General features: G+C 35.8%; 1 protein-coding gene and 1 non-coding gene across 2 annotated transcripts in view; both read right to left on the bottom strand.

Moving 5' to 3' along the window:
• DCC (DCC netrin 1 receptor) overlaps positions 1-21,963 on the bottom strand; it is a gene marked incomplete at its 5' end in the record, with an annotated part of 954,021 nt that overhangs the window by 19,956 nt on the left and 912,102 nt on the right. The gene's annotated exons all lie outside the window — the stretch shown is intronic.
• Positions 1,692-1,798, bottom strand: LOC114048243. The gene has a single exon (XR_003569723.1). It is a non-coding gene; the product is annotated as a U6 spliceosomal RNA (small nuclear RNA).

Genomic DNA, 21,963 nt, shown 5'->3' with positions numbered 1-21,963 from the left:
AAAGTGTTTAGCTTTATATTACATATAAAGCTAAACACTTTACAATTATTATCTCATTTGATCCTCACAACAACCCTGAGAGCTAGGTAAGTGCTATGATTCTGTTTTGTAGATGAGGAAACTGAGGCAAATAGAAGTTAAATGATTTGCGCAGGATCACACAGCTAGTAAGTGTCTGAGGCAGAATTTGAACTCAGGTTTTCCTGACTCCAGGCCCAGCATTCTATTCACTATGCTATCTAGCTTCTTTTTTTTTTTCATATTTAGAAAGGATTAGAGGGGGGAGGGAGGTGGCACAGTAGATAGAGCACTTGCCCTGGAGTCAGGAGGACCTGAGTTCAAATCTGGCCTCAGACACATTAAAAAACTTAGTAGCAGTATGACTCTGGGCAAGTCACTTAACCACCAATTGCCTCATGAAAAAAAAAAAAGATTACTTATGCTAAGAGAATACTACTTTATTTAGTAGGATTTAATAGCATCTGCTGGGCTCAGAACCAAATATTTGGAAAACAGGGGGCTGTTTTCAATTTTACAAGTTACAAAATATTTTCAGTGATCACAGGGAGCTTCCTGACACAAAACTTCATCTTTTTAAGACCAATAATCTCCCAGTGATGCTACATAGTTACAAATAACGATCAAGGTGGTTTCCAAAGAGTAAAAACTGTGAGTAACCCAGAGTTGAATGTAGGCTACAGCATATTACCCATGGTGACTTGAGCAGAATAAGTGACATAAAAAGTATTGACAAGGAAATGTGTGATCAGAAAAGGTCGACCAGCACTACAGTGAGAGAAGGGGATAAAGTTAGACAGTGCGACTGCTGTAGTGGTGCATTTAAAATGTTTAAAGAAAAAAAAAGTATTTATGAAGAATCATTCAGCTTTAGAAGACTCAGACAGTTGTGAACTGCTCTGTGGAGGACCTATTTATTTGAATTGATATTGTACATTTTTATTTTTACTTCATCTGATAACATGATTGTATTCTCTTTAAAAAAACAATAAATTAAATTAAAAATTTTAAATACATAGTAAGTTTTGTTCCAATATCTCATTTTTATTATATATACATATATATATCTTCATTTTCAAAATATATCATATGCAAAAGCTTGTTGAGTTTTGTTTTCTTATCTACTCTCCATCCTTTTTAGTGGATTGTTTAATCTATTCACATTTAAACTTATGATTATTACACTTGTGTTTACTTCCATTTATTTATTTTTGTATTGATTTCTAATCTCTCTTTTCTTCAGGACAATATTTTGTTCCTGTGATTTGTCTGCTCTGTCCTATAGTAAGTTCTTTGAATTCATGTAAATTATTACTTTCTTTCTTTCAAAACATCTTTTCCCCATTTCCCCTTCTTTGTTTCTTCACTTAGGCCAAATCTTTCTTCCCCTCTTTTCCTCTAATTTCTTACTTTAAGTAACTTTCTTCTGCTATAAATCTTTTCCAAGAAGCTTTTCTTCACTTTGATCATTACTGATTTTTCCCTCCCTATTATGAAGTTTATTTTCTAACTCACAGTATACCTTTATTTGTTCATTCTGAAGTCTATGTGTTCCTTATTAAACCTCTAAAATGTGAGTCTTGAGAACTCTTTCCTTTTTTTTTTAGTTTATTTATTGATTTTTTTAGTTTTCAACATTTATTTCCATAAGATTTTGAGTTCCAAATTTTCTAAAAAATATGGAATGCTTCACAAATTTGAGAGTCATCCTTGTGCAGGGGTCATGCTAATCTTCTCTGTATCATTCCAATTATAGTATATGTGCTGCCGAAGTGAGCACTTGAGAACTCTTTTCTAGCCAACTTTTTATTGCTTTTTTATACATTACTCTCCCCCTTTTTCTTAACTGTATTAATTCGTGAGAGGATCACCAGATGGAAGCAGTACTATGTGGTAGGAATCACTATATCCTAGAAAATTAGGCCTGGTTCAACCTTTACCATGAAAATAGTTTCCATTTTAATACCATATTTTCCTATCTCTGATTCTACATCTTTGCATTCTTGGTGCAAATATTGCTCTACTATAGTGAGATACTTTCCAGAAGAAAAATCTTTCCTTAGAGTTGATCTCCTAATGTGCAAATGCCTCACAGATGAACCTTATTGTAAGGTTCTATTGCTATTTCTTAATGCAGCTTATCCCTCTTCTCCCATAGGGATACCTTTAGTAGCATCGTTTCTTTGCTCTTTCTGGGGAGAGATCTCTTCACTTTTCCCATTCTAATCTCTTCCATACATGGTTTTTACCCAAATTTCCAGTAGCTGTTTTTTGTTGAGAAATCACAGGAATTATTACCCTGTCACTGTTTAATTATGTATATGTTAAAAGTATATCTTTTCATTCACATCTGTCTTTTTCCTCCCCCATTTATGAGACTTTCAATTGTTATTTCCTTCAACCAAAGATGATGGCAACTCTTCCATCTTCCATTCTCCTAATTTCATAAGTTCCTTTTGACAAATCCAGCTAGTGATTACTTTCCTCATCCACCTTCTCCTGTCTTACTTGCAGTACTGCTGAAGGTCAGTGGAAGAGGTCACAAATCCAAGATGACTTGATCCATTATTAATGTATGTTATGCAATCTCAACAGGCCTTCTCTGTTGTTGAATAATCCTATTACTCTTCCTAGATTGACTCAGCATCCAACTCTCCCCAAATCTATTCCAAACCTTTTTTCTTTCCTCTAGTGACCTATACCACCCTTCCCTCCCCACAAAGCAACAGGCCTCAACTTATTCACCGGAAAAATTGAGGCCAGCTCCCTTTACTTTCTAAGTCTACACTTCAAATCATCTCAAAATCATCACACATTCCTTCTTTGTTCCAGTCTCTGGTGAAAAGTAGACCATTTTTTTATGAATTTGAATATTTTTACTTATGCACTTTGATTTCATTCCTTTCCTAGTCCAGGAGAAGGAAAATCCCTTCAATGATTTTCTCTTTGCCTCCAATTTTTAATTTTCTTGTCAAAATCCTAATCCTTCAAGGCTTTATGAAATATTACCTGATTCTCCTCCCCCCAGCTAAAAGTGATCTTTCACTCCCCCTTTCAAAGTTTCTTTAATGCTTTATCTGGATTTTTCCTTTTCCCTATGATACCGTACCTTGCACTATACTTATTTGTGTGCATGGCATATCTTTCCTGATAGGATATATGTTTCAGGAACTATTTCTCCCTCCCTTTCCTCACCTCTATATAGTGTGTGTGTGTGTGTGTGTATACATATATATACATATGTATGCATACACATATAAGTACATATATACACACATATATAGTTTATATGTGTGTGCATATTTGTGTGTGTGTGTATGTTTCAATACTTATGTCCTTAAACCTATATAAACCTAAATCAAATTGCTTGCCTTCTCAATGAAGGGGGAGAGAGGGAAAGAATTTGGAACTCAAAATTTAAAAAAAAAACTATATTTTAAAAATTATTTTTACATGTAATTGGGGGAAAATAAAATATTAAATATATTTTTAAAAATACTTATATCCTTAGTGCCTAGCATTGTGTCAAGTAGGTATTTAATGCATATTTGTTGAACTGACTTGAGTTGAATTAAGTTGAAAGCTCTTTGAAATATGTCATGTCAAAGTAAAATAAGGTATAGTTTTACTGCCTGTGCCATTTATTTGGCATACTTGTGACATCAATCAATCAACATTTATTGAGTGCCAACTATGTAGAAGGCACCTCTTGTCATAGTGTCTATTTTTATTTAACTGCACTTAATTGCTACAAAACATTGCTATTTGACTTTTTGTATCTGTATGACTTCCAAGCAAAAAAAAAAAAAAAAAAGCTCTAGGAAAGCAAGAATGGTATCTTAGAAATCTGTTTATTCCATGGCGTTATGTTCATAATAAGGGCTCAACAAATGTTTGAATGAATGGATACTTGAATCTATTTTGACTAGAAAACAAACAAAAACAATATGTGTTGCTGTAACTAGAAGGTACATATTACTGTGCTGGCACAATCATGAAGTAGAGCTATATTGAAGGCACTGTGGCAGTCTTCAAGAATTTGAGGGTATGACTTAAGGGAAAAAAAGATTAGATTTATTCTGTTCATCAGAATAGACAGAAATAGGAGCATTGAGGTTGCAGAAGGAACATTTACATTTGATAACATGGAAATTTCTTCATGATTAAAGCCTTCCAAAAGTATATTGAGATGCCTCAGAGGTAGTGAATGTCCCTTCAGTAGAGATTTTCTTATAAAGGTTTAATGACCACTCATCAGGTATGTTGTAGATGGGATTCTTTTTCATATATGGGTTGGAATAGATGACCTCCAAGTTTCCTTCTATCTCCTGTATTACATAATTCTGTGATAGGAGAAGAGAGACATACCTAGTAGGTACTTAATAAACCCTTTTTATTGAATTAACGTATTATCTTCTGTGATGGTTCCATGTTGATGCTTTATGTAGTAATTATCTCAGAATGGGTACTTAATACTTTTAAAAAGTGAAAACATTCTGCACTGCTTTTCCAATGCAAATTTGGCATTTAAACAAAAATCCAATTTCTATTTTTCACAGGGTCTAGAGGTCAGGGTTTGCTTTAACCACTGCTGTTTACATTATGACTGAGAGATTCAATAACTTCCTTGTTATTGTTGGTCAGTGATTTCAGTTGTGTGCAACTCTTCGTGACCCCAACTGGGGTTTTCTTGGCAGATACTGGAATGGCTCGCCATTTCCTAATCCAGTTTATTTTACAGATGAGGAAACTGAGGCAAATAGAGTTAAGTGACTTGCCCAGGATCACATAGCTGATAAGTGTGTGAGGCTAGCTTTGCCTCATGAAGATGAGTATTATTGATTCCAAGCCTGGTTCTCTATCGACTGCGCCACCTAGCTGCCCTAGTATATAATAAAGAATTAGAAATAGGGTGACAATGGCCAATGTTAATAATATTAAGAATCAATATCATGTAGCAGAAATATAACTTGCCTAAGATTTAGGAGGCCTAGATTCAAGTCTCATCTCTGACAATAAATAACTATATGATCACATTTAACTTAGCTAGGACCTAACTACATCATTCTCAAATAACAGGATTGAATTCAATTTTTTTTTTAATGTCCTTCTAGCGCTAAACTCCAGTAATGAGAGAATTGAGTTCATCTGCATGACTTCACATATGGGCTCCCAGGGTCTCTCTGGATTTTATGGGAGTATACTAATCCATCGAGAGAATGCTTATATCTTTGTACATCCGCATTTATACTTGTAAATCCCAAAGAAAGCCCTGGCAAGTGAATGCTGCATTCATTAATTACATGAATTGAGCCCTGAAGAGCAGTTTTCCAAGAAAATAATTTGTCATTCTCTTTGAAAATTACTAATTAGGAAGCAAAGTAGAAAGTAAGAAGTTTTTCCTTTATCTCAGATAAGCAACAGACAACAGTTTAACTTCAAAAAAGCAGAATGAAACTACTATGTATTTAAGTTAATAGCTTATATTAAATACTATACAAACTGAAACTTCTCTTTCTCCCTCCTCCCACTTCGGAGTATCATGTTGACTATGGGTTTCAGGGGAGCCTTTAGAAGAGCACTTACAGCTGATGCACTAAGGAATGAATTGGTGCAGTGATACAGCTAATTGAATGAAAGGCACTTTGACTCTAATGCTATTCTCCTCAGCAGGTCCCACTGAGGAAGAAGAAACTCTGAAGACGAACTCACACTATGGATCAGGTGTAGTGTAAGCAGTCTCAGTGTGAATTTACTGCTTTAAGTTTTATTTTCACAGTAGGGTTATTAAACATTTCATTTGCTCATTAGGTACATAATATATGTCTGCAAGGTGCAGGCTCCTCCCATTGCCTCACTGCAGAGGGCCCTCCCATGTAAAATCATTCTCTGTAAGCCATCTTAGGCTTAGCTGTACAGCAAACTGAACAATTTCCTTCAGAACCCTTCGGGGCAATCACCCAGGCTGCTGCTTGTTAGACATTCTCATAGGGCCTCTATTGGATCACACACCTTTTTCTTTCTGCTCTCCTCTATCTGTACCCTTTCTGCTGCTCTCAACCCCTGGTAGTAAGGACAGACTACAATGTTCTGTTTTAGGAGGAATGGAGAGTCCCGGTGACATATAAGGAAATGGGCTGCAGTCCCATTTTACCAATAACTTAAGTCATTCACAAAACCTTCATGTATCTATTTTTCCATCAATTCAACTCGGTTCAATTCAACAAGCATTTGTTATTGAGCCTTTATTAGGTGCTATGGGAGACACAAACAAAACAATGATCACAGTTTGGTTTTAAGAAACTTAAAATTCTTTGGGAAGTTAGGGAAAAACATACAGTGAACATTTTAAAAGTTGCTCCTTCATAATTGCATGAGGACAAATACTATCTTATCCTTTTCCTTTTCAGTATCTTCTGGAAAAATTAGCCTACCTCTCTATATTTCATTTCCTTGACTTCTATCTCCTCTCTTATACCATGTCAATATTGCTTTCCCCCCTGTCATTCTTTCCAAACCATATCCTAGAAGGTAATCAAAGGCTCCTGGGTGCTTGGCCTAATCCAGGCCTTTTCTCAGACTTCATTCTCCTTAACTTCTCTTTAGCATTTGACATTGTGCAATATTCTCGGTGTTCTTGAACCTCTCTTCTGCATCATTTAAGTACATAGAATTAAAGCAATTTAGAGTTGGAAATCATGTAGTACAACCTCCTACCCCAAGTAGGGATTCCCCTTTATAAACATCCTCTAGTTCACATTTATCTTCCCTTTCTCCATTCTATTGACATCTATGAACTTCTATAATTAACTGTGCAAGTTGTTGTATATCTCGGTATTCTTTTGAGGCAGCTCCCCAAGAATGTAACATGGGCCTTCTCAAAATGAGGAATCTAGACTGGTGTGTACAATTTGTCAAAAAGTGTCTATTTTATCTCGTTTACCTATCTTCTGGATATTGTGTCTTTCTAACATGGCTGCAAATGGTCACCTTAACACTGAAACTGCTGGGACAATCATTAAAATCTAAAAAATGATTTAGGAAATGACAAAAATCCAAAGGGATCATCAGCACAAAACTAGTTAAAAGAATTCCAAAGAAAGATTTCTTTAAGTTCCTTTGAGATTTTGCTTATAGGGTTAAGTCTAACTTTGAACCCGAATCATGTATTGGAAAATTTCTCTTGAAATGAAGTATTGCCCCAACTGCCTCTAAATATAGGAGATGATCACAAAAGTAGACAGTGGGGAGATGGGGAGGGTCTCCACAAGATGCGTATGATTTGTATAGTTTTTTTTTTAAAGAGGGCCCTTTATAGGGACCTAGAAACCTGATAGAACTCAAAGTAAAAATACTAATTTCTAATCTAAATGTAAGCAAAGGCTCTCCCTATAAAAGGAGAAGAGATCAGAAAAGGAGGAAGTATTCTTTTACTTTATCCTACTCAGGGTAGATGTCCCTGACTTAAGAAGACAACGAGAGGGATGTTTCTGGATATTTGATCCTGCGCTAGAATTATTCTATTACCTAGCCATAGAACTGAGAAAGACCAGGAAAATAGCAAGCATTTGAGGATGTAAGATACTTCTTATTAATGTGAGATTCTAGTGCCTGGTGACCTCCTTCTAGGTATTCATAGTTTAGGTAGTTTTGTGGACAACCTAAATTATTTTAATATCAGTGTTATTGTTGCAGAAAAGACATGCAATACAAATAAAGTTTCTGGGCATAACCATCTTTGTTTTTACTTTGTTTCCAGCTTCCTTCTTTGGCACAATAACATAGTGAATACAGCACTGGATTTGGAATGTCTAAAACCTGAATCTGGCTTCAGACACTTACTAGCTGTGTGACCCAAGTTACTTTACCTCTACCGGCCTCAACTTCCCCATTTGTAAAATGAAGATAATAATTGTACCTACCTCCCAGGGCTATTATTTGGATAAAATAAGATAAGCACTTTGCAAATGTTAATATGCTATGTAAAAGCTAGTTATTGTTATTAACTTAATTTTTATTACCATAGGCTAACAGACTATTTCTAGTAAGTGAAAGTCTCTTCTTTTGTACCAGTGAAGGAGTCACCTTTCATATGCAAATTTTCATTTAAAAATAACACACCAAATAACCTCCTTTAATTTCTCATTCTGCCTGATTTCTGACATCATCAATTGATGACAGTGAACTACAATCTACCTTAGCCTTCAGAAAAAACCATATTCACTATTCACTAAATGAGAATAAATGGCATTGGGCTATTTTCTGTCTAGAAATAATGGGAAAATCTTGTAAAGATCCAGATTCCGGCCTCCTTCAGTTGCAGGCACAATGTGGAATACTTACAATGCCATCCTAACTCATATTTCCCCAAACATCTTATTAGCATGAAGTGGGCTGCTTTGCTGGTAACCATTTTATATTTTGCATAAATATCATCATTTTCACTTAGTTTAATCAAAGTCAGATTCTTTTGTGGACTCACAAAGTCCCTAATATAGGTCATGTTGTGGGCAATTGAATATGCAAGGTGAAGAAAGGAGCTTCTTTTTTATATCAAAACATCAATTAAATTGTAACCTAATTAGTTAGAACCTAAAAATAAGTGGACTTTTTCTTTCTGTGGCCAACTTTTAAAGAAGAAAGACACAGCTTACAAGTAAACACACTAATATTAGGCATTAACTAACAACAACAACAAAAAAGTTTAGAAGGTTCCTGGGTCAGTAACAGGAGAAGACATCAAGTAGGTCACCATTGCTTTCCCCTGTCCCAGGACACCCAGACTCTACCCCCAAACTTTCTGCCAATACTCCCTAATCATTTTCTCATACTGGCCAGATGCTAACACCCTCCCCTCCCCTCAAGACAAAAAGAAAATCAGATCTTGAATCCCTTGTTCACTCCAACCCTGAGGTTTACTCCCCCTTTCCTTATTGTGATGAGCCACTCCCCTCTAGGCTTCTTGTGCTCTAGAGTATCTACCCTATCTACCAAGATGCACCCTAAGTGTTTCTAGACCTTGCCATATAAGGTACTTTTTCATCCTTACAACTTCCTGGCCTTTTCCATCCTTTTTTCGGCTGAACCTGAATCCTCTTAAATTTGTTATCTCCCCAAATTAGGTTATTAGTTCCTTGAAAGCAGATTGTCTTCCTTTTCTATTTCTATCCATGGGGCTTAGCAGAGTGTTTGGCCCATTGGGACCCTGAACAAATCAGTTAACCTTTCTCTAGAATTCTCTGAAACTCTTGCTCATCTACATTGATAGGAGGAATTTCCTTATTGGAGAACTCCCTATACCAATGAAGTCAGTTTCACATCACCCCTTCTCTCAAAAAAGATATGGGCCTGGAGTCAGAAAGACTCATCTCTCCTAATTCAAATCCAGCCTGGGCAGGTCACTTAACCTGTTTGCCCTAGTTTCCTCATCTGTATAATGATCTGGAGAAGGAAATGGCATACCACTCCAGTATCTTTTCCAAGAAAACCTCAAATGGGGTCACAAAGAGTCAGACATGACTGAAAAACGACACAACAACAAAAGGGTAACTATTATGGTCACTGGCTTGTTTCTCTCCTTCCATTAACTGTTGAACTTATAAAATGATTGGTATTTCTATATTCACCCCCTTTTTCTCACTATTTAATCTTTAACTCCCCTAGAACTGTTTTTTCCCCGACAACTTTAATGAATCTACACTCTAGTGACATCAATCCCAGGATACTTTCTTTCAGATCCCTTCATTATCTTCTGTTCCTGTCCCTCTCTGCTCTGGTATTCTGATATTCAGTTTTTCGCTCTTCCTCATAACTATTTTTAAATTTCCACCTTCCACTGGAGCTCAGTAATCAGAGCTGGGATAGCAGCTTGAGAGATCTTCATTTAATTAGCAAGTCTTCCAGCTGCTCAAACCTTTCCCTGGAAAACCAAGATTTATTTCTTAAAAACAAAACAAAAAACAAAATAAAAAAAAACCAAAGTCCCAAAATATTAAAATTAAAATATTAAATATTAAAATTAAAAAAAAACAATAACCAAAAAAACTATTCAATTTCCCTATGGCAGAATGGATATTTTAGATTTGGAGACTGGAAGACCTGAGTTCAAATCTTTTTTCTTACTAGTGGTGTGACCATGTACCAAGCTTCTTATCCTTTATGTGCCTCAGTTTCTTCATTATTAATGAGTAGACAATAAAACTTAACTGCTTAGATAACTGTTGTAATACTTAAAGGAGGTAATGTGTATGAAACACTTCATAAAACAGAAGCTAGAAGACTAAGAGCTCTGCTAAGCAGAGGGCTCTGGGCTTAATTAATAATTCTTTACATTTTATACTTTAAAGAGGATCTCCACATATGTCATTTCATTTGATTCTATTATGTCCTTCTGATGTAGGTTATTATCTTTATTGAAGACTTGTAGAAGTGAAGGCACAGGGAACATATATAGAAAAATCAATGACAAAAATGGGACCAAAACCTAGGTCCTTTCAGTCCTTGACCCTGTTTGTGCTTGACCCCTCCCTGTCCTTTGGATGCTTTGGAGATTCCACACAGTGCTGCTCACTATTTGCACCTGCAACTAACCCCAAACTCAGATGAAATTCTGGAATAGCTTAAGGTCTTTTGGGGAGTGGAGATAAGACTTGATTCAGAGGAACAGAAGTGAGGGATTTAGGGATATTCCCAGAAAAAGATGAAATTTGAATCTGTCAAGTATTGCCATTTTTACATAGGTGAAAGGCAAAGATAATAAAATTCTGGGTAGTCCACATTTTTGGTCCCAATTACTTGAAAAAAATCATGAAGAAGTTGTTTGGACTAGAATTATCCAATGAGCTATTTCACATATCTAGTGACTTTTGTTAACATCTGTGTTAACATATAACTTGTATGTCCTAGATTCTTAATTATATGTATTGTCAACATCTTGTGACCTTTGTCAGTCTGCTGACACAAATACAGCTGGGGGGGGGGCGGCAGGGTAAAAGGTGGAGAAGGCCTGGATGAAGTACTGGGAAGGCAAGGTGGTGTTGGAAATAGCACTGGATTTGGAAACAGAAGAGCTGAGTTTAAATCTCAGCTGTGCTACTTAACTATTTATTTGATCTTGGGTAAATTCCTTCAATTTTCTGTGCCTCAATTTCCTTATCTACAAAGTGAAGAGGTTTGACAGGGGTATATCTAATGCTTTTAGTAATGCTAAATTCTCTTATCTCAATGCTTCATCAGGAATACATACTTTGCTGCCTTTAAATGTGGATTCCTCAAAAGCAGGTCTTAGAAATGTAATCTTTGCCCAATATACCAAGAAAGTTGTTGTCAGTTTCTGACCCATGATACCAATGAGGGGAATGCTCATACACAGGATAAATATACCGAAAGACACCCAACCCTAACAGTCATGATGCTGATGAACTGCGTGTTTCCTCTGCTTTCCCTCTTCTAAGAATTATCACAATGTACTCAGGAAATACAAACACCAACAATGAAAAGCCTGTGCTTTGGCTGCAAAGAGCCTCATCATAGGTGAGAGATGTGGACTCTGCAGTCATTGACCACAACTGCTGTCTTACTCTACTCACAAGTCAGCTGTATTATCTTCAATCTGTTAAAATTCTCTATATTGGTTTAAATATGAAGTAGTAGGCCATCACTATTAATTGAGAAAAAGAATCTCGGAAGAGTCAAAGGGAGGGAAAAATAAATGATTGCAATTAAAAATGCAGAGATAATTGAGACAAAAAGTTAAAAAGCCTCAAAGGACCTTTGTTTGATCATAAATTAAAACTGAGGTTAACTGCCAAGTTATATGCATTAAACTATGGAGTTAAAATTAGAGAATCATAGTCTAAATGATCATAGAAACAGAAAATGTTTTTACTGATCTCTGTAACTCAGTTGGCTAGGCAATGTCCCATGTTATGTAAGGATAAAACCTTTGGAAGGTACTTTGGAAATAATATTAGGTAGTGCAGAGGTACTGAGAATCATATTATTCCCTTTGGTGTGAATGTGGAGCTGTACTCTAATCTATTTTTTTTTTTTGGCTCTCGCTTTGAGGCCAATTGGACTTGCATCTCATCATCTATACAAAAAAAAAAGAAAAAGAAAGAAAGAAAAAGAAAAAAAAAAGAAAAAGAAATCAAGCCTGGTAGGAGTCCCTTTACTGCAAAGATAATAACATTCCACTTTCTGAGAAGCAATGCAGAAGTAAATAAAGTGAACTTGGAAATAAGAACAAACATACAATCCAATCCCAGGGACAAGTTCAAAGTTAAAGCTGTGAAATCTACAAGGTGTTTAATATGTCACTTGCATTTCCTTTCAGGTCCTTGACAACAAGATTAAAGCTATAAACATTCAGAGTAAGTCCACATTTTAAAACTTCAGAAAGGTGCTTTTTCAAAAAGCTCATTCCCATGGGAAGAGTCATTGACATCTTTGTAAATAAGATGCTGATGGGTTAAAACTCTTGCTTCCTTCAGAACAATAGCTTTTCCTATGAGATATTTCTCAATTAAAGACTGTGCTAACTTGTGGACCTATGAAGGCATCCTTTGTCAATCCTGTATCCCAAGGGAGTCCAAGCTGGAATGGGGGTGAAGGGCTCAAGATCAAAAAGAAAACACACAAAAAGGGCCCAAGATCAAAAAGAAAATAAGGAAACAAAACAAAGAAACAAAAACTACCTCAAATCTGATATTTGAAATATTACCACATAATGGGGCACAAAATCTGGGCAATGTGGGCAAAATTTGTGTCTTCTGCCAAGGATTGGGAAATATGAATACTAGTGGTATAATATTTCCCTTTAGCTTGTCTTCTTTTGCAAGGACAGAGTTTCTTCTCTCATCATTTTTAATAATCATCAAACAAGAATAATGTTCTTAGATTTTATTAAAGCAAAGAGCTGGAGGGAGACCTTGGAGATCATCTAGTCTGACCCTCTTTCATTTTCAGGGAGGAAACTGAGGCTTAGAGAAGTTATCTAATCTATGGCAAATTAATGATAGGGTCAGAATGGGACATATCACCCAACTTCTAGCTCATGGTTTATTTGTTTTTGTTTTTTCCGTTACATCACAATTATCCTCCTCTTCCTTTGTAACCCAAACTTGGTACTCTGCCAAAGAGTTAAATACCCCACTGTATAAATACTGGCTTTTAAGAATAGGCCACCTTCTAAGAACAGCCTGGATTCATTCATAATTTATTATTGCATATAGTGTGAGATGCTGGTCCAAACTTAATTTCAAGGTACATGACCTGAATGTAAAAGATCAGAGAGAGAGGGGGAGAGGGGAAGAGGGAAAAGAAACCCCTTTTATAACCATTGCTAGAGAGATATTTATTACCCAAACAAGGTATAATGGTGATCATAAAAAAGAAGATGGAGAAACTTACATAAAATTAAATAGCATTTGCACAACCAAAATAAATGCAATTATAATTAGAAGGCAAACAATTAATTAGGGAAATATTTATAGCATATTTCTCTGATAAAGATCTATTACCCAAGAAAAATAGTTGGTACAAATATGTAAAGAATGAAAACCATTCCCCAATAGATATGGCTAAAGGTTATGAAGAAGCAGTTCTCCAATGAAGAAATGTGAACTATCAACAACTTTTTTTAATGTTACAAAGCGCTAATAATGAAATAGATGCAAATTAAAGCAATTCTTATGTTTGAGTTGTTATATAATTCAAGGCATATGGTTATTGATAGCTTATATTTTGCAGGGGTTAAAGTGTTGGCCCTAGAATCAGGAGGATTCTTCTTCCTGAGTTTAGATCTGGCCTCAGACACTTACTAGCTATGTGACCCTGGGCAAGTCATTTAGCCCTGTTTGCCTCAGTTTCCTCATCTGTAAAATGAACTGAAGAAAGAAATGACAAATGACTCCAGTATCTTTAAAATCCCAAATGGGGTCATGGAGAGTCAGACACTACTGAAAAATGACTGAACAACAAATTTCATTTGCGTACAATCTATTCATATCCTTTGGTATAAACATCTACAAGGAGGTTTTTTTTTTTTCTCATGTAGTTGTATCAATTTTTTTTAATATGACTTGTCTACTAGACCTTTATCTGGAAAATTTGCTGTAAAGATAGTTTCCCCCCAATTACCTGTTTCTTTTCTATTTAAACTGATTGTTGAAGGAGATATAGTAATGTCATGTTGGAATTGGGAGTTAGTTTAACCAATCAGACAAGTAATTTGGAAATATATCCCCAAAGTCACTCAACTGAGTCATTGACCCAGGAATGCTACTATTAGGAATATACTCCAAGGAAATAAAAGATAGAATAAAAGGTCCAGGACATATATAAACACTTATATCCACACTCTGTGTTGTAGCACAGAACTCAGGGTGGGGGCAAGTACTCATCAGCTGGGGAATATTTGAACCAATTGTGACTTATAAATATAATGGAATATTATTGTTCAATATAACAATATAACAATCTCAGAGAAACATGGAAAGACCTATATGAATAGATTCCAAGTGAACTGAGGAGGAACAATTTATGTAATGAACACAATAATAATGTGAGAGAAACAACTTTGACAGGACTCTAGAACTCTGACCAAAGCACCAACTAATCATTACTTTAACATACTGATGATGAACAATGTCGACCATCTCTTGGCAGAGAGGCGATAGAGATGCAGAATGAGGTATTCATTCTCAGACAAGGTCAATATATTGATTAGTTTTGCTTGACTACATATAGTTGTTACAAGGGGGGCTTCTATTTAAGGATGGGGATGAGTGGTGGGTTAGGGGGTAGTAATAGATCTTTTAAAAAGAACATTAATACAACTTATTAAAAATACACAAAAGAAAAATAAAGTACAGAATGGTATATAAATTGATTTTGTTACTCCCTTGTTAAATGTGAGTGTGTGTGTGTGTATGTGTGTGTATGGTGTATGTATGTATTTAAATATCCTTATAAAACACATTTGTTTTATTAAATATTTATATCACATATTTATATTATACAACACATTGGAACCTAAGCTTATTGTGGTTTATACAAGTTTATTTTTTATTTTTCTTTTTTATTGAAGTGTTTTTGTTTGTTGATGATTAAGTTCAAAATTTTAAAAAAATAAAATTTAAAAGAAGCTAAGCTCTTAAATATAGTTTTCAAAGGTACAAGGCTTCAAAGGGCTATTTGACTCCACATAGCTTAAAACTATTTCCTTACAAGATGGATCCCAGGACAATTTATGCATCTTTGCTAAGTGACTGTGAATTAAGGAAGGTTGTTTTCTTTCCTCTGTCCCTATTTCTAATGCCTGTTGCTTTGCAAACCCTTCTCAGTTCGGTCTTCTTCCACTCTTAACCTTAGTAATCTGCTATAAACCATTAGGTTTAAGGGACTTTTTGCCTTGTATACTTTCTGAAAGACTTGAAAGGTTAAATGATTTATCTAATGTCACACAGCTAGTAAGTGAAGACTGGAACTAGAATCCTTTTCTCTTGACATTTATGTCAGAACTCTTTTTCCTAAATAATGTTTCTGATAGTGTAGAATAAAATGTTTTTCTTTGTTTCTCTCTCTCTCTCTCTCATTCCCTTGCTCTCTCTTTTTCTCATCCTACTAAGTTATGAGACTCTGTAAATATATTTTCTTCATTTGAATTTGTTAATTCCTTCCTTCTTTCACCAAACATTTATTCAGTGCATATTCTATGCAATGCCCTATGCAAGGAATGATTATTTTCCACAACTATATTCACCTAGACTATAAATAACTTCTTTGAACTCTATAGTTTTCATTATATCAACTTGTTAATTAACCTCAGTTTTATTTATGGTCCAACAAAGACTGTATTGGAAGTTTTTTTGTTTGTTTGTTTGTTTGTTTTTTTTTAGTTTCAGTCAGTCATACATTTCTAATTACAACCACAGTCTTTGGCCAAAACCAATAATATTCTGACCTAATTACAGACATTTATTCTTTGGTTTACTCCCTTTCTACCCTTGGTTTCCACAGAGATATTATCTCTCTAATTCATTTTCTTCTATCCCTCTTTCCATTTAACTCACCAGTCACTGCAAAGTTTGCTTATTACTTTTTCTTGTAAATTTTCATTTTTTAACCATTCTGTGTGGTTACAGCAGAGTCCAAAGACTCACTGGTTATAGATCAATCTCTCCTCTTGATTGTAGAGGTGACATAATACAAGGAGAGGGTTTGGGGGCAGGGCTGGGACCAGACCAGAGTTCAGTGTTACTGAATATCTGTTACTGAATATCTTCCAAAATACAATGAACACCAGCCACTTCCCCAAATAATTAGTGGGATAGTTTGGTCCTTCTTCCTGTGAAAGGATTCTTTTTGGAGCATCCAAAGGAATAAACATCTTCCCCAAGACTCCTCTTAAAGGATTTATCTTCAAAATAGTCCCAGTGAAAATGAGTCAAGTTCTCCCAGTCTCATATACTTCCATAGCACATGTATCACCGGCAATAATTAGCTATATGACTAGGCAAATATTCTCCCCATCTGGGGCTCTACAAAATTGGCACTGGTGATGTGTCACAATACATCTGCAGCAAACATTTACTGAGCTATTTTTTTCTTTTTTTTTTCTTTTTTCACCTTTTCCTCAAGAACTTTAACTTGGTAACTTATTGAATTCTACTAAAAGAATTTAAGATGGGAGTCAGCTTGGCATAATGTAAAGAAACATGGATAAGAGAGAGGATTTGAGTTCAATTTTCATATCTGTAATGGATTACCTCTGTGACCTTGGGTGTGTCCCTCATTGGGCTTCAGATTCCTCCCTGTAAAGTGAAGTTTGACCTAGATGATCTCCAAGATCTCTTCTAGCTTTAAATCATAAATCTTAAGCTATGAATTTAATTTTAATTTAAAACAAAATTCCAAGCTGCTGGTGTATATCTGTAATCCCAGTTACCTAAGAGTTCTGAGTTGCAGTGGTCTATACCAGTGGGTATCTGCACTAAATTCTGCATTACTATGGACAGGAGTGGGGAATGATGGGGGCTTGGGGGCCACAATGTTGCCTAATTAGGGGTGAACTCTCCAGGATTGCAGCGGCAAGGTAGGGAGATCCAATTTTAAAAACAAACAAGCTGCTATTAGGGAGGCAAGGAAAGTTCTAAAAAGACCTTTAAATTAACATAAGGATTTCAGCATGAATGGCAGCGGGCTGTAGTATAATGGATACAGACAATTTTCTGTGATTGACTGGTGACGGATCAAATACAACCAAATGTGTGCAAGTGCTGCTGTTATTCACTTGGGCTGAGCAATGAGCGCCATTCCCCTCACCCCCACCTCTGCCTGTGACTGATTTGGATAGAACGGAGTAGTCTTGTATTACTCCCTGATGAAAACTGCTAATGGTTGCCTACAAGTGGCTGGGCAAAGGCACTTGGACTAATGTAATGCAGTAATTTATGGGCAGTTTTTTATGAAAGCATATTTACCGAAATGAGGGCTGCCAAAAAGATCAGGTTACAGCAGGAATACATGACTTCCCAACTAGCCATAAAACATAAATCAGAAGCTGTTGCTGTCCACTGTCAGCAGCTGCTTCCCTCCCCACATGATCACTCTTCAGACAAATTGAATCACAAGCCACAATTTGTAGGGGGAAAAATCAAACTCAATTTCGCAGTACAATGAAGTGAGTCTGGGGCCTGTCATGTCCACTGACATATTGATCCTTGGAAGATTGAAAAGATGGGAATGGCCTGGGTTCTTATTTTTTTAAAATACATATATAGAAAAGGAATATATAAATGGAGGGAAATACATCACTTAAGCATCCTTACAAAGATGCAGGGGCTTGAAGGGGCTCAAGTTATAAACCTGGACCACAATATAAAAGCCACTATTAAAAGGGTCACATTTTCTTTCCCCTTAGACTTAATGCTTCCGAAGACAAATGGCCTCCTAATCCAGGTTCATTTAAAGTGCAGCTGATCATTTCAACAGCTAAAAGGAATTTTCGCTGGGGAAAGGAAAAAAAAATCCCCTTTCTTGGCCCTTTGTGGAATTTATGTCAGATCTATAATGCAATAAGCCCAACATTCCATCAAACATTTTCTATTTAACCTGAAAGGGGACTAAGCCAAATCACTTATATGTCTGTGTCTGTGATTTGCAAAGTGAAGTGGCTGCAGTCACAATGGAATGCGTAAAGGAAAGATTGCCCAGTTCTTCTCATCTTCGGATTAAGCTTTAGAGAGCAGGAGCACTCTATCACAGGGTGCTGATGAAATTGTTAGAAGCGCCATAAAACACCTAGGAGTCAGTTAAGCTAAATACTCTAGCTCAGCAGGGGAGGAGAGGGGAGGGGGAAGGAGAGAGTGAGGGTAGGCTTTCAGGTAGGCTGAATGCCAGTCACAATGACAGCAAAATGATTTCCTAATTATTGCTGACCAGATCATAGCTGCAGAATGCTTTCCATGGATGACAGCAAATCCTCCTCCCTTCCCTTAACAAGCTCTGCTTTATGTACCACCAAAGTACATGACACCATGTACCTTTCATGAGAGGACAAATAAAGTGCCTCAGAAAGTTTCATATATGGAGTTTGGGGAGCCTGGGAATTTCAGAGATAGAAGGAGCCTTAAGGGTTCTTCCAAAATCCTAATAAACAAACTATCTAGAGTGCCAACTTTGAAGTCAGAGAGATCACAGATCTAGAATGAGAAGGGTTATTATAGGTCATCTAATTCAACCTCTCCATTGTACAGGTGGAGAAACTAAGCCCAAAGAGGTAATGTAACCTGCCTTAGGCACACAGGTAGTAAGCATCAAAAGTAGGATTAAAACCCAGGTCATCTGACTTCAGAGATAATGCTCTTTCTACTGTACAACACTGCCTCCATTTGGGTTCAGTTTCTGAATTCTTGTTTTAGATGCATGCTAGCTGTGTGATTCTGGGCAAATCACTGAACTTCTCAGTGCACCAAAAGTACTCTAAGAATAGTTATAGATTACATGTGAGTCTCAGATTTGTATCACTGGAGAGAGTTTTTTGCTATACCTATGAAATCGCACATTGAGATAAAAAAGGAAACTGAAGCCTTGAAAATTTGAAAAAAAAAAAAACAACTTGAAAACTTGTTCAAGATCAAACAGCCAAACAGCTAGATAACTAAATGTCTTAAGCATAGATCCTAACTTTTATGAAGGAAAAAAATAAAAACTCATTTGGCATATACTTTATAAATTAACTGCCTCATTATTTTCTAAAGCAATGGCTTATGGCTAATAATAATAACTATATTAATAATTATGTATTTCTCTATTTTTATATTAAAATTATTTACAATATTTTAAATGTCTACTGGAGAATGACTCTACTTCATCAATCACTTTGACGACAGTCATGATTTTCTTAGAATTGAAATTTGCTGAAAGCTTCAAGTATTTCATCTTCAAGGCTAGGAAGTCTGTGGTTAGTGTCATTGCTAATACATTTGTCAGTCTGCTAATTTTCTTTTCCCATGAGGAAAAAAAAAAAACAGCAGCCCTCCCTTAAAAGCATACTATTTACCATGTGTCAGAGACACACACAGGAATATGCTATTTGGAAATCATGAAGTGAGACATTATAAAATGAACAGGAATCACATTGAAACAATGGAATTGGGGGTGAAGACAGAGAACAAGAGACATTTAACAATCCTGAGAAGAGAATCAAGGATGTTATTAGACAGAGGGAAAAACAACTGAAGAGAGAAGTTAAAAGAAATATAAAATACAATAGAAAACTCAAGTTGAAAAGAGAAGGTACTGAAAAAAAATTAGAAAAAGCAATTCTAATGATAATGATGATGATGGTTGACATGTGTACAGCAATTTAGGGTTTAAAAAGCACTTTACATACATTATCTCTTTTGATCCTCCTAACAACCCTGTGAGGCAAGTAAAGCAAAAATGTGACAAAGAACATATCAAACACACAAGACTGAAATCAAAGGAGAAAAATGTGGGGGAGGGCGGAAGAGAAAAGAAAACCTCGTGAGAGTCTATTGGGTAAAGACTAAATAATATCCACAAGCCTTGTTTACATTTTTGGTTGGGATACCAGTTCTTTAAGTAAAAAATACTCTTGGGAACAACAGTTTTGACTGCATTTCCACAAAGTTAGCAAAATGTGGTAATCATAAATGTGTTACTAATTACATATTTCTTTAATGCAAAGTCTAAGATGAAAATATTTTCAGCAAGCATAGTGATAGACTTTTCAATAGGAAATTTGATGTTACTAAAACTGAAGTAAGGAATCCCCAAACCTAGTAAATGCTGCTACCACTCTCATCTTTTCATTTCCTGTCACCAATAGCTTCACTGAATGGTGAACCATCAATGGGTGTTCCTTCTCAAAGCCATGTGCCTTTTTGATGACATCTGTAACACTTAAAGTTGGGCTTTATATGTTGTGTTGTAAGAACAGTATGTTGAATAACCAGAATCAAATCCCTAGTAAAAAATGAGTCTTAGTTTTCCAGAATCCCATTCCCATTGTCTATTTTCTATTTTATCTGCACAAAATATTACCCAAATAAAGAATCATAGGATCTTTGTTGGAAAGGACCTCAGAGGTCATCTCATCCAACTCATGTCTTCCCTCTACAATGTCCATTCAGGAGCCCAGTCTTTCTTGAGACAGCACATTCCGTGTTTGGATCACTCTAATTGTTCAGAAGTTTTTACTGACATAAAACCTATGAATGCCTCTTTTCAACTTTTATACATTGCCCCTGGTTAGTCTCGCTGTAGTCAAGCCAAAGAATATGAGTACGTTTTCCATAGAAAATTTAAAATAGATTTTGGTTCGTATAGTTGACTGTTATTAATAAAGGAAACATGAATTTGGAAATTAAAAGCATGTTTTAAAAGAATTTGGTCATAAAAGCTTTATAATGTCAGATTGGATAGAGGAAAAAATGTAATTTTTTTGTTTTACTTATTGGTTTATATTGCCTGACCAGATAATTTTGGGATATTAGCTTCCACCATACTTAAATTTCTGATGGTCCACTTATATTTCAGACAGGGGAGAAGGCATGAACAAGACTACTTGGCAAGCCTTTCTAGTATTTCCCAACTTCATCATCAACTTCACCCTTCCTGCATTAGTTTAGGGCCTCAAGAAAAAAGTGTCTCCACTCCAGGAAAAAAAAATAGAGACTTCTGAATATTTAAATGGAATTGGGGGTAAGCACGGAGTAAAAGAGATATTTAATAATCTTGAAAAGTGAATCAAGGATGGGGTTAGTGAGGAAAACAGCTGATAAGATGATTCTTTAATTGGCATGGCAGGTTATCCAGCCATGGTGTGTGTTGAGGTGCATGCTAGTAGTTTAGAGTCCTCTACTTAGCACAAATCCAGGAATAATGTGAATCTCAGGCACTAGAGTCCATCACATCATATCTTCTTAAACTCTTCTCCACTTGCCCATGAAGTTAGCACAGCATTTTCTATTAGAGACTGGAATCTCCAATTACTTTAGAAACATCTGTTAAATACAGAGATGATTTCTAAAGAATATAGCTCAGTCTAACATTTTATATATGTATGGATTACACTACAGTCTGATGTCTCATACAAGTATGGGAGTGACTGACAATGCCTTAGGCACAGTTGTCAATAAAGGGGAATTGCCATGCTAAAATTCTGTGGTAGAGGATTGGAAAGACCAATACTGCCACTCTGACGTGTTAAGTAGGTTTTAGTTAATTGTATGGACTCATGTTCCATTCACTGTATTTCTTGAGGATTAGCCCAATTCAATTCCCCATGCATCTTTTAGAGGACTTTACTTAAAAAAGGAAGAAAGAAAAGAAGGAAGGAAAGAAGGAAGGAAGGAAGGAAGGAAGGAAGAAAGAAAGAAAGAAAGAAAGAAAGAAAGAAAGAAAGAAAGAAAGAAA

Source organism: Vombatus ursinus, unplaced genomic scaffold (assembly GCF_900497805.2).
Source record: "Vombatus ursinus unplaced genomic scaffold, bare-nosed wombat genome assembly UNPS02014791.1, whole genome shotgun sequence".
Lineage (NCBI taxonomy): Eukaryota > Metazoa > Chordata > Mammalia > Diprotodontia > Vombatidae > Vombatus > Vombatus ursinus.
This window is presented reverse-complemented; position numbering and strand designations above follow the sequence as displayed.